This window comes from Falco punctatus (genome assembly GCF_963210335.1).
Source record: "Falco punctatus genome assembly, chromosome: Z".
Taxonomy (NCBI): Eukaryota; Metazoa; Chordata; class Aves; order Falconiformes; family Falconidae; genus Falco; species Falco punctatus.
Window position 1 is genome coordinate 82,995,771 of NC_137586.1, and position 16,520 is coordinate 83,012,290.

Genomic DNA, 16,520 nt, shown 5'->3' on the forward strand with positions numbered 1-16,520 from the left:
CAACAAATTCAAAATGAAACATAGTAAATTCAGCATGTTCTTCTATTGACACAAAGTTAAATGCTGCCACCACATTTGACTTTCTAGTTGAAGTCTTTATGTATATTGAACACATTGATTATGTAATGCTGTCGATTGCCATGCATGTTTAGTCCCAAACCCACACCTGAACTAGCTTATCCCACGCTATTCAGCAGAGATAAGAAACAGACAAGATGAAAAAATTTTTTAGACAAAAACACTTATCCTAACCTGCAGCAACTGCTTCTATGGATTTGAACTAGCTAACCTTTACCAAAAACTGAACTTAGACGAAACTAAACAAGGCAAAGTCTAAAATAAAATATGACTTATACAATATGCCTCTGCAACTTGATTTATTCTCAGTATAGAGTAATTCAAATTACCAGGAACACCATAAAAACTACATCAATTGTTATTCTTTATACTTGGACCCTGGGTCAGTAAATAAAATCTCACTTTACGAATTTGTTGCTATTCAGCATACAGCATTGTGAAGCAAATAAGAAACAATAGCTCGCATTCGAACATCAGTCACCATTCAGGCAGCAATGTGAATAAAGTCCAGCTATTTTCTTATGCTTACCACTCACTTTGAATTATTTACACACTTTCACAGATCACAAACCTCTCAAACTTTTTTCTAGGTGGCCAAGTAGGTAAAAAGGAGGAAGAAAGTTCTAAGTGGGAAAGGGTTTAGCTGCAGAAGTCCTTATGAAGTCCTCTAAGAGTTATGATTCCAAATTCCATAGACAGTTTTAAAATGTGCCCTCTCAGCAGAAACATTACTGTAAACCTTCTGTCCCAGACAATAGATGTTACCATCATTAAAAGAAATGAAAAGAGAAGAGAAGAGAAGAGAAGAGAAGAGAAGAGAAGAGAAGAGAAGAGAAAAGAAAAGAAAAGAAAAGAAAAGAAAAGAAAAGAAAAGAAAAGAAAAGAAAAGAAAAGAAAAGAAAAAAGAAAAGAAAAGAAAAGGGGAAAAAAGCCAAACTTCAGGCTTGGCCAACTGACTTGAAGCTGGAAACTTTGTGCTGCAATCTTACTCCTTGAATGTATCTTTCTTCTATGTTTACAACTGTCTTGTCCAAAGCAAAATTACTGCTTGCTGATATAAACTGGTATAGTCAATGGAGCTTGGTTTACGTCTCCTAGGTAGAGGATCTGAACCAACATAAAGGACTCTGGTCTTACAGAACTGTCAGCAATGATTGCTCACCAAAGAATATTTGCAAGTATTCTGGCCTACCTAGTATAAGACAGAGACAATTTTTAAGTAAATCTTCCTCATTAAAACTGTTTACAAGATGCAAAAAATGAGAATGTGCCAGGTAAAGTATTTCATTAGTCTGAAGTAATTCCCCCACCTATGAACATTTAGCCTCTATGACCACTGAGCCCTCAGAGATAATCAGGTGACCATTCTGGAAAAGAATGTGTTAAATCACATTAAACTGACACAGAGCACTGTGAAAGGCTTCTGATTTTTTGGCTTGGGGTGTTCTGTGTGTGCAAATTGACCACAACCTGGGTCTTGAAAAGGTTATTGCAACTCTGTTGAGGATTAGTGTTCTAATATTTCATGTTTTATTTACAGCTAAACTCACAGAGTATTACTGAATCTTCATTTTTCTAAATGTTCAGCTGAAGATTAAATGGCAACTTAAGGGGTGTTTTACAAAGAACATGTAATAAGGTGCCCTGAATCCAAGGCTTTGATCTAATTGTTAAACAACTTGGCAAAAATTAAGATCCATGCCAGCCTTACAGAGAATAAACCACCTTCAGCATTGTGCATTTCCACTAAAATATTCCATTTGTACAGCACTAACCTCAGCGTTGCCAGTGCAACAAGCAAGGCTGATTTTAACCTCACTTCTGTCTGGCTATTCTATATTGTCCCAATGAAGTCTGGTGTATACTTTGTGCTATGACAGCTCTATTAGCTGACTACAGAATTGAAACTCCTCTTCCCTCCCTCACATGTGCGTGTTGGAAGCTGTTTTATGCAATGCTTGTAAAAAGAGAATTTCTCCCTATTCCTTCCTTCAGTAGGTTAGAAATATTTATAGAGGCTGCCCAGTGCCACAGAAAAATATAGCTTCTGCAGCCATTTATTTGAGTCTTCCCAGATCTCCCTTTCAAATTTTGTTCAACCAGAAAATCAGGAATTTAGTCTTTTGTCCAAGAGTTGCAATATGATGTGGAGAAGCGTGTCTAATAACATCACTTTCAGAATCCCCAAATCTGAGCAAACAGCAATGTTAGTCATACTGAGGAGTCGTATTTTCATAAAACTGGAAGCTCGCATTGACACAGAATTGTACACTTTCTTTACAAAACTGTGAATGCAAAAATACATAGGAATTCAATAAGTGAAAGAGGAATGGCTAGTGAGCTTTGAGAATTTCTGATTCTCAGTACATTCATGATAGAATAACTCTGCCAACATAGAGGACCAGAGAACTACATATAGAAATGTGTATGGGCAAGAAAGTTGGCTTGTACTGTGTGCACAGCTTAAGAAGGACCATGTAAAAATAACCCAGTATATTGACTAATGTGGCATAACAATTAATTATTATTTCATACACAGCTGTTAGGGTTGTGTGCACAAAGCGTGTTTTTGGCCAGAACTATACATTAAAAAAAAAAAAAAAAAAAAAAAAAAACAACAACAAACCCTGGATGGGACTGGATAGGCTGTAATTTGTAGGAGGGTACCATGACTAACAAGTTCTGACCAGTGTATTATTTTTGTAGCAGTGCACACCTGGGAGTCCCTCAAATTACTAGCTCACGCTAAATCATTTATGGTAGGTAATAAATTAGTGAACAACATCTGTTCCAAATTCACCTAGAAGACATACACAAATTCTTACATACGCAAAGATCTCTATCAGACCTTACTTTTACTTCGTTAGCTTTTTCAAGATCTCACATGTCACAAAGATCCACATAAAAGAACCTTAGCTAAAGGTATGATATTCCAAAAATAAACTTTCAGGAGGCTCTTTCATTTAATACTAAGGGGTTTTGGTTTGGTTTTTCCCAAGAAAAAAACAACCACCTTTTAAGAAAATAGTAAAGAATGCAATTCTATTATTTTTTTAGTCATAATTTCTTCTCCTTTCTAGAGCTTTGATGATTCAGTGCTAGCAATCAAGTTGCCAGTGCTCAGGGTTAACAGCTATGGAAAATTCTCTTAAAGCCCAGAGATGGGCAATAATCTAGGTAACAATATAGCTCATATAGCATAAAACCTTGTCCTCTAAGAATAAGCAAGACACTAGGATGAAAACCTAAGGGCTACCGTAAAATACGAATACAGCAGAGGAAAGTTTTATCTGTTGAACTGGTTTGTTAGACCCTTAGGGCAGACACACAAACACTTGCAATAGTTTTAAACTGGCTAGGTGCAGCCGACATAGGTTGCCCCTATTTATGTTCACGTCCATTCCAACTGCAGGTAAAGACATACAGACCTGAGACTATGAATAAGAGATGAAATGAGGGCTTTAAAGGAAAGGAATTGGGGTACTAAGTATGTTTAATGATAGTTCACATATTATCATGGCAAACAAGCCAAAAGGAGCATTTGTCCAAGATGTGCTTTGTTACTGTGACTCCCAGAAAAAGAAAGTAAAACCACGTAGATTAAAAGTAGTAAAACCAAGGGGTGTCAGTTCTGTCTGCCAATCCAAACAAGTCCTAAAGGAGATTTATTAGTAAAGCCTCTTACTGAGAAAAAGGGATGAGGTACGCACTGACACAGCGATGGAATAGATAGGTGGATGAGTGTAAGAGGCCTAGAGTGTTTCTTAATCCATGTAATATGCCTAGATGTTTTAAATTACCTGTATGGAATAGGTATCTCAGTAACAATCAACTATGTGTAAGAAATAGAAATCAATCTGGCTACAGGGTGCTTCTTGGCCACAAGAGGACTTGACTGCTACTACATACAACCACGAAGCGCCTGACTGAGGTGGCTTTAATTTCCATTACAACCATTCTAATGACAATTGGTTCTAAACCGACATTAATTTTTCACTGGATCAAATATAAAAGTTGCCTCCGTGTTACTAAGGGACAAGCTAACTTCTATACATCCAGAAAGTATGCAACATGTAGTAACTTTTTCTTGAGAAGACTTTTAATATTCTACAAAGAACCCTAAAAGGCTTTTACACAATCATTTTTGAGGGGGCAGGCAGTAAGAATTTCCTATCAAAAGTCCTTCAGATAAGCAGCTGAAGAAGAATTAATAAAGAATTAAAGAGAAAACAGATTCTGATGTTTTCCAAACTTTCAAAACGTAAAATATTTCTTTCAGAAGACTTACAGATTTAGCATGAATGTGTGAAGTCTAAAACAAAATGAGACCATTAATATCTAATCTGGAATCCTGCAGATAACAGAATTTCACCTATAAATTCCTGCAATTTGTCCATTTATTGCTTCAGAGCTACATGCTGAGTTGTGTGTGAGAAGTAAAAAAGTTCAGTCATTTGTAGAAGGACTAGAGTTCTGATAAACCCATGAAATTCAGAGAAAGATTCATAAAATCTTCTGTGGACTTTGAATCAGGCCCTATATTTTGATTAGAATAGAACTAAGAGAAATTTAAACAGAAGACCAAAACAATTTTGGACTGTTTGCTTTGAAAGTGTGTGTTTCTTCGCATAATGTGACAAATTCTGTACTGGAGCCCCTGGCCCAGGCTGCCCAGAGCAGCTGTGGGTGCCCCATCCCTGGGGGGGCTCAAGGCCAGGCTGGACGGGGCTGGGAGCAGCCTGGGCTGGGGGGGGGGGGGTGTCCCTGCCCGTGGCAGGGGGGTGGGACTGGGTGGTCTTTAATGTCTCTTCCAACCCAAACTGTTCTATGATTCTATCACAAACTCCATAATGTTCCCTACCATAACCACAAGACAGGTTAGCACAAAAAAAATAGTTTGTGTTAGTCTAATTTCTTCCTGCATTTGATAACCTGAAAATTTCTGGGTTTGGCTCCAACAGAATTATATCAAGGTGAATTTAGACCATAGTACCATAGTATGACTAAAATGTCGTTAAAATACTGTATATATGTGGTTTTGTCTCAAATTCCTGCAAATATAATATTCAGTGACTGTGACAAAGGTAATGTGGTAACTTGCAATGAAAGTAAAAAACATTTGATGCAGAGAGAAAAGCAATAAATAATTTAAGATAAAAACTGAGAAAAATCTGGGTGGTTTTCCTCCTGTGCATACTTGTTAACTACTCTGTTATCCATGTTAAGTCACCTTGTTTCTTCCACACAGATACGTACTCTACTTTTATTTTTATATGCCTCCTCCTCTTTACTACCATTGGTCTGCACAGTACCATGGTCATCACCTCCTGAAGAAGACTCCCATCACACACATGATGATAAACTTGCACTCCCTGGCAAAAGACTTAACTGTCATCTCCAATGGATAGGATGCTTTGAGATCAAGGTCAGAGGTGTCTGGGACTAGGACCAGGGGACCAGCAAAATACCTAATACTTAGCAGATCGCACAATGGTTCAGTTCATCATGGAAGAACAGATCATCATCTTGGGTAGGCTCTTAAATGGCAACTCAAGCCAGGTGTCTCAAGCTTCATAACAGCTATTGATTAGACCCTCACTTGTTCAAAAAAACATTTATTCTCAGAAAGTCATTGCAGGAACAATGCAATGAAAAGCACACTGATGGCGATGAGGACCGAAGGCAGACTCATGAATCATTATCTTTTGCCTTGTAAATTCATGGAATTTGCTGCAGATTGAAGCTGCTACAAAAAGCAGCTCCAAATGGACAATCCATGGAATAATTCAGCAAACATGCACACTATGTTTGATTAAGACTCGCTGAATAACGTAAATGAGTGTCTTTAATGGGTTATCCCAAAATCCCTGCACATTTGTGGGACACTCCTGACAGGTTTGCAAAGCTGACCTACCAAGAGCAAGCCTACAGTCAGCAGACTTAAAATCCAGCCAACAGGTGTCTCCACCTTGAAAATATTTAGGATTCCTCAAAGTAGAAGATGTTAAAAACGGTTTATTTAAACCCTCTGAAAACCCAGTGAATCCTCATATCCGTGCTGGGAACAGGATCTATCATGAGGGAAGACTTAAACAGCTTTATGTCAAATATTAACTCCCTTGAACCTCAGCTCTGCCAGGGACTAGATTTGCAGTCTGAGTAGATTCAAGCAGTTTTATGACTATGGCTTGCTGAAACTCTTCCAGTGAAACAAAACTAAACCAATTCAACAGGAATGTGTCAGTACCGTTGAACATGTTTTGTTTTAAAAGCACAGTGAAGATGTAAAGAAGTGATCTGACAAGATGACCCCCATACAGAAATATATATTGAATGTTTTTTCTTGCAAAACCTTTGTATTAAGGGGGGTTTCCCCCCCTTAAAATATTACATTTAAATTGGAACAGAAAGCTTCAATTTTACAGAAATGAAACATTCTGATAACATCTTCTGGGCCATTTTGTTTCATAGAAAAGGGATTTTTTTTTTAAGTGTTCTTTTCATCTCATTTCAAAAGAAATAAGATTTTGAAATATAGATGTTTCCTGCTGAAGGAAAATTCCAAGTGTCAGCCTTCGGTACACGCAATTTCTCTAACTTGTGCCATCTTGTAATATCATTAACCTACCTAAGCACGGTCAAAGTGCAGCAGTGCTTCAGGCATACCCCACCTCCCCTGTCAGGAAAAGGTGGGAATACTGCCAAGGAGCTGGTCTAAGGTGTTAAAGAAACATGGCTACTATTATACACACCTAAGTAAAAGACAACAAAGAAAGGTCCAGAAATAATTAAAATTTTTATTATTTTAATCCTTCTACCTCACATTAACATGACTAGTACGTATGATGAGGTCTAGTAAAATCCAGTTCTTGATTACTGTTCAGTCTAAATAAACAAAAGGTTTTATTTAGTTCACTTAAAAATGTTCCCCAGTTGGTTATATATTTCTGAAAGTTTTGTTAACTTTGGCTCCTTTCAGAAATGCTTAAGGATGTAGGGACATTTCAATAGTTTGGGGTTTTTTTACGTTCTAAATTTTATCCAAATTTATGTTTTGCTCTCCCTCTGACAGTCAAAAGAGACGTTTGCACTTTTAAAATCTCATCAGCAACAAAAAAAAAAAAACAAAAAAAAAAAAAAACAAAAAAAAAAAAAAAAAAAAAAAAAAAAAAAGAGGATCATATATAAATTGACCTTGCATAAAAAATCTCAACTACTCAAGTTAATTTCTGGAAGAAAGTACTCTAAAAGCAATTTTTGCACAGCTGGCTGGGTAGGAGTTGAAAGTATTTCAAGGTGGGTGGTCAGTCTTGCCTACTCAAATTAACTTCTCCAGTCTGCTTTGCCATATTTGGGTGTCTCTGTTTCCATGCAAGATACAGCCCTGTTGAAAACCTGAGTATCAATTGCTGGCATGTTCTGAAACTGCAGCCTTTTTACAGCTATACCATTCCCCCAAGCTCCATCTTGACAGAGTTGTTGGCTATGACCAGAAACACCTGTGGAAAGTGGATGTCACTTATGTGGACATCTGTTTTGCACAGGGCTCTGGCCTGCATGGCTGTGCTTAAACACCCCTGCCAAATTTTAAAGCAATACACATGATGATGCAAAAACCATGTCAGAAATAAAGGAACTGTTTTATTATAAAAGCGTATCATGAAGCCTTCTGGCAATCTCTGGTGTTTCCTTCAGCCTCATTGCTTCCTGTGTTCCCCCCTGACACAGTGGTAAACTTGTTAAGAAAAAACAGATTGAATAAAATGTCAAGTTGTTAAAAATGGCAGCCTCGCAGTGTCAAGTCGAAGTACCAGCAAGTGCAGGATACAGTTCCCTGAATGATGACTGAGTATTTGTCACACAATATTCTAAGGACAACCATTCCCACTTCCTTTCTACTCCAATCTGTCATTAACTACATGGCACTCCAGCCAGTGCTGTCTCCTCCTGAGCGGTCCCTGACAAGAGCATCTTTCCAATGACAACATTTTATTGCCTACAGAGAAGACAAATCTAAAACTCTGCAGGGCTAAACTACCCAAACCCAAACAACGGGCGAGTAATAAATCATTTTCTCCAGCTGAAATCCTAAACAAAGCAAAAAGTCAGACTGTGCAGTCACACGGTATCTGGGTTAGCTGGTCTGTCTGGAAATATATATATAGAAAAGTCCAACTCCACAGGACAACTCAACAGGCCAGTTGGTAAACAGAAGAGCTGGCTAGGAAGGAAAGCAAATGCTCACCAAAATGACTTCAACCTTGATCCCATGTGTGGTACTCCATGACTGAAGTGGGAAAATTGAGATCTGAATGGGTCTTGCCCTTTCCTAGCCCACTACACCACCAACCAGTGGTCACATCCACTCACACTGGGACAACCTCAAATGCTTCTGCCATTACACAGATGGAACAAGAAGGAACCAGTTCTAGCCCTATTAACATAAGAAGAGAGTGTCCCCTCCCAGAAGAATAAAAAACAGCTTATCACAACAAAAATTTGGGGAAAAGTCAAAATACTACAGTTACAATGTCAAAGTAGATGACCACCTTCCCCTGTCCCTTTCTTCAGTAATGTCAGCAATATTTGGCTTTAGGCACAAATGCGCAGTACCCTCCTTAATGTGATAGGTCTGGGAAAAAAAAGGTTGATCTCTTGTTAGTGTAGGAGTAATAAAGGTTGCTTTACATAGTAGGCATGTGCTCAATTTTACTTTCTTGATCAAACTAATTTTTCCTAAAGAAGGAATTTTTTGTACCAAAAAAAACCCTAGGAAATATTCTGATGTTCAAGCTCTAAGACAAATAGTAGTGTTTACATATGTGGCTGGGGGGGAGTAGGGGTGTGGGTGGGGGGGTGGGGGTGGAGAGAGAAGCGGGGGCGGGGTGTAAAGGGAGGAAGGAAGAAAGGAAGGAATAGAAAGAAGAGAAAAAGAAAGGGAGACAAGAGAAAGGGAGAAAGAACGAGACAAAGAAAGAAAGAAAAAATGAAGGAAAAGAAGGAAGCAAGGAAAAGAAAGAAGGAAGGAAGGGAGAGAGGAAGGAAGGGAGGGGGGAAGGGAGGGAGGAAAGAAAAAAATAGAAGAAAAAGAAAGAAAGAAAGAAAGAAAGAAAGAAAGAAAGAAAGAAGGAAAGAAAGAAAGAAAGAAAGGAAGGAAGGAAGGAAGAAAGAAAGAAAGAAAGAAAGAAAGAAAGAAGAAAGGAAGGAAGGAAGGAAGGAAGAAAGAAAGAAAGAAAGAAAAGAAAGAAAGAAGGAAAGAAGGAAAGAAAGAAAGAAAGAAAGAAGGAAAGAAGGAAAGAAAGAAAGAAAGAAAGGAAGGAAGGAAGGAAGAAAGAAAGAAAGAAAAAAAGGAAGGAAGGAGGGAAGGAAGAAAGAAGGAAGGAAGGAAAGAAAGCAGAACCCAAACATATTTTCAGGAGGATTCTCCCTATGCAAAATGGCTTTGTTCTGAATAACTCTGTTCAAAGAACTAAAGCTATGATGATGATTACCCCACCTTATCTACACCACAATTCTCTTTTTACAGCTATCTGGAGAAGTTTATGTATCTGTACTGCCATTTCTCATGATAATTTTCTGACATTTTATCCCCTACAATTTTCCAAGCATCTTTCAAGTACCTCATAAGCACAGCTTTAATTTAATGTCTGCACGTGCCCACTGGTCATGCAGCCAGCACTCAAAATCACAGCTGATTAGATACATAGTTTGGCTGCAGTCCCTGCTCCTTTTTGGAAGATATTTAGAGCTACTAATCAGTGTGGCAACATACACTTTTTTTCTCACAGAAAATATTTTTTTAAGCTCTAGTTTTCTTCATTGAAATATGACCAAAGCTTTGCTGGAATAGACCATTGCGGGGCAAATCATGCTTGCCCTACACCTGGCTGCTTGTGCAAAATGACTTGAGTTACTACAGCAGCAGGAGTAGTAACTCAAGTTACTACAGTATCTTCATCATGTCTTTCTATTAAGACTTTTAGCCTTTAAGCCACTTACAGAAATACCTCTATTTAAATTTCCAGGATCACATCCTTCATTCACTCAGAGTTTCGCTGTATCCAATGAATTATTTCATGTAAAGTAAAATGGTTTAGATAATATTCTCTAAAAGAGGCAAAAAAGATTATATCCTCATTATAAGTACTAACATTTGTTACAATCTGGATACATTCAGAAAACTCTGGTACAGGAAAACACTTTCCTCAAAAAAAATTAATTCATACTGTGTTTGTATGTAAAAGACAGCCCATCTTTTCTGCAATAAGACTTAAGACTTCTAAAAGGATTCCTCTCCTTCAGAACATAAGTATGAAAAACTACTTTGTACCTATGAATAAAATTCCTTCATTTCTCTGATGAATAAACAAAGAGCTATATGAAAGCTAGAAGTGTGTAATCCCTATGTCTAGATCTGAGACGTTTCCTTGGAAACAATGCAAAAACAGCAGGGAATGTGTAGGCATCCTCTGAACAGTATTTAATGTGAGGGCACTGTTCCTTGTATCTATGGAAGTCTGTAAAGGAATGTGAAAAAAGAAATTATTGTTCTATAATAAGTCTTCAGGAAGAGCCAGCAATAGTGGCCTAAAACCTACTTATTAATTCACAGTCTTAGCTTCTTGTGAAACTTTCTAAGTATCAAGTTTCAGCTCTGTTGGATATGAGGTTAGTTTTTTCTTTTCCTTTGTTTGGAGGAAGGAGCAGCCTACAAAAAGTTTGAATTTGCTACAATTACTTGTTTATTAGGGCTTGTTTTCATACAGGGCATCCTTGCTCTTGCATTTTAAATATGATTTACATTTGATGATGTCCAACCTATTTTGAAAAGCCCTCCACAGCACCAGTAACAACATGAGTATTCTAATACAGAAAAATTCCAACTGGTTTAATTAAACAGCAAGGCTACCAGTTTGGGTTAAATATGTGACACAGACTCGTTCTGAAGAAAAAATCACCTAATTATTGAGTGAACCAGAAGCTGTAAATGTTATGAAGACACTCTGATATCTACCATCTCCACATCCCCATAATAATTCTGCTCTCAATCACCTCATTGGAATTACTATGGTGTAATTACACTGGGGAAGATGATATCAGAATCTGGCCATGTTACTTAGCATTTAACACTTCAGTTACTCTAGACAAAACACGAACTTGGCTGTCTCTATGCCAGGTTTTACAAATAACACGGAGAATTTGGTCATTCAGGGCATGAAAATTACTTCAGTAGCTATTGAACATTGACAAACCTGTTTCATTTGGAAATGTGTTTCAAAACCACTAGGTGGTTTTCTTTTTTAGCTGAACACACAAGCCCAGGGCTCAAAACAAAACACTACCAGGAAGGACTGTATTACTAATTCAAACACTGAAATAAGACCACGTTCATTGACTGCAGCGCATTCAGGGCAGCAGGGAATGTGATCTTTCTCCAGGGTTGATGAGGAGCAGCAGCTGCCGTAGTCCTCATGTCAGCTGGAACATTACAGCTAATAAGGAGACAAGCCTGCCCTCCTTTAAATAAATAGGAGATTTTTCATTTAATAAGATGGGAAGTTGGTTCAGCCCACATGAGGCCACTTTTACTATTGCTTCAACGTCCCAACAGAAATGAATTCAGGTCAGTGTAGTTGCAAAATACAAATAAACCGTGGCCACAGAATACCATGTCCAAATGCATACAGGTTGAAATGTACTTGCAAATTAAAAGGTACTTTGCTTACCACAATGTTTAGGTAAATTGGGAACTCTTCTCTTGAATGTATGCAATCAAGGATTAAGCATTTGTTAAGAAAGCTGAACAGGTTGCACAGGCAGGGAAGTCCTATTCTTGCACATCACTTGGGTGTTATCAGTCACTGCATAATGTAGCAGAATGCAGTGAATGCAAGACAGCATCTTTCCTTTACACTAAACTTTGATTTGAAATAGGTCCTATGAATAAATAGTAGGTTTCAGTAGCATGTACTTCTAATTTGAGGAAAAACAAATGGTGATTTTCTCACATAAAAAAGAAAGTCTCCACACCTTCAGCAGAAGTCTCTCTAAACAATTATTAATACAGGTAATTTTTGAAAGGTACACCAAAAATTGCACGTAGCACATGTGTGTATACTACAAAGAGCAGTGTCCAGACACATATTTGCCAGTAGGCATAAATGAAATAACTTAAAAGAGAACAATGTGGGTACAGGTGCAGGCAAATAGAAGCCTACATGCTACATGCTTTTAAGCTGGTTCTGTTGCAATTGAGGTGCTGCCTGGAAATGGTGTTGTGAGGCATGCAGCTCCTGTCCCTCCACACCATCATCTGGTCTGGTCATAGCACCATCCTGACACCCACAGACTCCGGAGCCAGCATCTTTCCTCCCAGCATGCTCCCAGAGCATTTCCACTCTCCCCCACACACATTCCCCTCAGAAGCTAGAAAAATGAAGGCTGAAAAGGGACATGGTTATTCTCTATAACTGAACAGAGAAATAAAAGTATCAAGGGATAAGTGTCAGAAAGAAAAAAGACCTATTCAAGCTAAAGACAATGCTGGCAAGAATAAACACAGGTATAAACTGGCCAAGAAGCAATTCCAGCTAGATATTAGAATCAGACTTAAAGAGAGCCATGACGATCTGGGACAGCCCTCCAAGAAGGAGCTGAGAAAACAACAGGATTAAATGAATTTTAAGACAAAGCCTAAGACAGACCTGAAAAGACTCTATTCTGCCTTCTTTGTTAAGGTTTATGACTATGACTCATTACCATTCTACATTTCATTCAAATTTCACATCCCCTCTTACACTGCTAAGACAGAAATATGCATGTCAGAGAATTACATGTTGGAACACAAAGGTTTGTAACCTCTTTCCATAAAATTCCACATCTACAAAGCGCAAGTTCCTACAGTTTTGTTCTGTTCAAAGCTGGAGGGGACAAGCAACCAGACAGAGCTGGTGTGAGTCCCAGGGTCCAATAAGCACTTTGAAACGTATTCACTAAGTAAAGACTTTCAAATGTCTCCAAAAAATGCAGGTGTGCAAATTACTCCTGATACAGACAAGAGTTATGTTTCCAGCATCCCCTCAACCACTGTTAAACAACACCCCCACAAGCATTTTTCAGCTCATGAAAGCTTTATGAGCTGAAAGCTCCTTCAGGTTTGGGGTTTTTTTTCAGCTGCTAATCCATTACCTTCCAGCAACAGCATCACCCCTCACGCTACAACACATAGGAGCTATGGGAACACAAAAGGGCACGAGGTGTTGCGTTTTGCATCTCTGCAGTGAAAGACAAACTACTCTGTCCTATCTGATGCAGCGGAAAGCTGCTAATGTGGTAACACATCACAGTGCAGGGCTATTTTGCTTTCTCACTTCCACAACACAGTCACTAGCCCAAAGGAATAGCCTGTTGTTCCACTCAAGTGAATGAAGTTCCAGGCTCCTTCCATTGTGATACATGTGCCTGGTCCTTTTTGTAGCATAAAAAGGGATGTTTCCCCATGCACAAATATATTTTCCTTATTAACTGGGACACCTGCTCTAGATCTGCCCATGTGCCATAGGCTGTCAGAAAAACCATTTCTTACATCCCTCATTAAGTTGTGCACCTGCCTCACACTTGCTCACAGGAAAAGTATATGGATTGTTTGTACAATACATTTTCTCAATGAAAACTGCTGTATTCTTATACAAATAAGCAGCTTAATCCATTCAGTGGTATGTTCTTTCTTGCCAGCATTAGAGTGCATTTTCCAGTATTTAAGCTAATGCGTTTGACCTTCCACCAGGCCCCCAAATTACTTGTTTCCATGGGTAATTTTTTTTATCTAAAAGTAACCGAAACTTTCTTTATGAAAGTTTTAATCGATCGCAAGCATGCATTTTAAAAACTAAGAGTATAACTATTTACCTCTTGGATGGCACATGGAAAGAAGTCCTCTAGGACAAACTCTTTCTGGTCTAATAAATATAAGGTCTTATTGTGTTTAGAAGAATAAAAATATTTAATATCAAGTTTCAGTTATGTATTGTACTACTTAATGTTAAGGGGTGGGTTGTGGGGGTGGTGTCTAAGACAGCCTAAGATCCTTGCCACTATATTTAATTGAATTTAACCCAGTGAACATTCAACATCTTTCAAGTGCAGCTTGAGTCTACAACAATAATGAAGAATAATATCTTCCACATTCTATGTATCCATAACACATTCCATACATCGACAGCACATTCCAGTCACAGGCTTCAAAGCACTTCAGCAAAGTTGGTGCCCGTTTAGCAAGGGTTTGAGACTGAGAAGAAAAGCGCGAGAAACCCTTCCTGCTTCTCCCTCTACCAGTGCATGGCCACAGGTGAACTCACCAGAGACAGAGCAGCAACAGGCTGCCCTTGCCACACTTCACCGGGAGGCAGGACACCCACCGATCACAAAGGGACGCCTGCGCCGCAAGGGATATGCTCTCTCCTCCTTGCTGGGAACTGCTAAAAATGTCTCCGTCTCTCAAAACTCCATTCACTTGGCATGACCCTTCCCTTCAACATGGAGCATAAAGTATTGCTCACAACAACAAAGCCTAATGGCACCTCCATGGAGCACTTAAATATTATTATGCCTACACTACAGATGGAGCTGCAGAGAGTAATATTCAGCGTGTTAGTATAATAGCAAGTTTTTACTGCAATTAAGTGATACGGCTGATAGGAAACAAAACATGGTACCACATTTCTGCTGAGGCCTGCTTCACTATTAAACTGTTGCTTCTGGCAAAAGCTGAATAACAAGGAGGTGAAGAAAGATGGAAAAAAATTAATATCATCAATATTTCCAACACTTGTGTATACACAAGAAGGAAAATATTATATTCATTTATACGCAATACCGCTTGTACAGCCAACCTCTCGGTATTACTCCTATTTGAAACAGCTAGTATTTGAAGGGCTTTGGTAAGCAAGTTGTCATTTCTTAGAAGGCTGTTTTGGAGGCTTGACTTGAAAATCACGCTGGCCTTTGCTTGTAACTCTCCCTGATTATTTTATTTAAGAGTGTTAAGCTATATTATCTTGAAAACAAGTTAAAGTAAAGGAGGAAAAACCTTTATTTTATCAGAGAGATGTAGTGATGACAACTGTCTGTCTTTTTCCCATTTAGCTGAGAGCAAGAAGTGAAAGGTACAGTTTATGTAGTGGATCATTATGACTGTGGATCAGTTTTCAAAGAGTGATAGAATAAGAAGTTGAACAATGTCCTAGTGAAAGGCTTATGTTACTAAAATTTGCCAAATTCATTCCTCTTCAGCACCTCCTATGTACATTTTCTTCAGTACAAAGAAAAGTTTATGGATTGAGGAACAATGGAGTGAAACTTGGGCTTGACAGGATTTTTCAGATGCAGTCTTTCATTTCTGGAGAAAGGAGAGGAAACACTAATTCAAATCCTCAGACAGAATAAATCTTTGGCAGCTCTGACTTAATTTGTGGTAAGTAGGTATAGGGTGCCTTTTCTTTGTGGATAGCTAAATAAAAGAATTTCCACTGCCATACACTGAAAACAGAAAAATAAACTCCTTTTTGACCTTGCACCAGATAAATGATAAATCCCTTTATGTTTAAAGAGAATACAGATGCTGCCATATAGAAAATGTCATAATATTTCAAGAAAAAGATCTTTTTTTTCCATGCTGACAGACTAAATCATTCCTAAAGGCAATTTTATGGATGTATAGCTTTAACTCTGCTTATAAACACCCACACACATATGCACATACATACCTGGAAAATGCATGCACAGCTTTAGAAAGCCTGTGAAGGTACATAAGGAAAATACTGAAGAAAGTCTGTCCTGAGGACCTGGTCACCCAAGTGAAAGCACGAGTAGCTATGAGGAGCAGTTATGCATTTATCCACTGTCCTTTAGATAACACATTTTGAACTAATTCCTAATTTAATGCATCACATACCCACACCATTTGAAAAACTATAAAATAAGGCTCTCCTTGATGTATATGCAGATAAATCCCGCATTGTATATCCTGTGCACTATCTGAAAAACCACCAAGTTTCCACATCCTTCCAGACCATCCTACTTCTTTCCATCCACCTGGAATGTACAGCTGCCCAATACAATCCCCTCTGTCATATATAATAAACTGTAGTATAACTCAGCAAAGTAACAGGGAAAATTAGTTCACTACTACACAGTCCAACTATTAATCATTAAGCCAAAGTAACTGAATTTCCACAGGTACAAAACTATTTAATATGTGGCTTAACTTTAGTCTTCAGAAATTACCTTTCTGTTGGGACTTACCGGACTCGTCTCATTTAATTGAGACTTCCAAGACACTGGCAACATCTAAAGCTTCATACAAAACAATGATAATATACCACAGAAACAAAAGTAGTGTTTAACTGTTAAAATAGCAGAACTATTATTTTCTGAAATAGAAG

The 16,520-nt window shown here is 38.2% G+C and overlaps 1 protein-coding gene across 3 annotated transcripts in view; it reads right to left on the bottom strand.

The window, feature by feature from the left end:
- VCAN (versican) overlaps positions 1-16,520 on the bottom strand; it is a 117,898-nt gene that overhangs the window by 37,878 nt on the left and 63,500 nt on the right. The window lies entirely within an intron of this gene.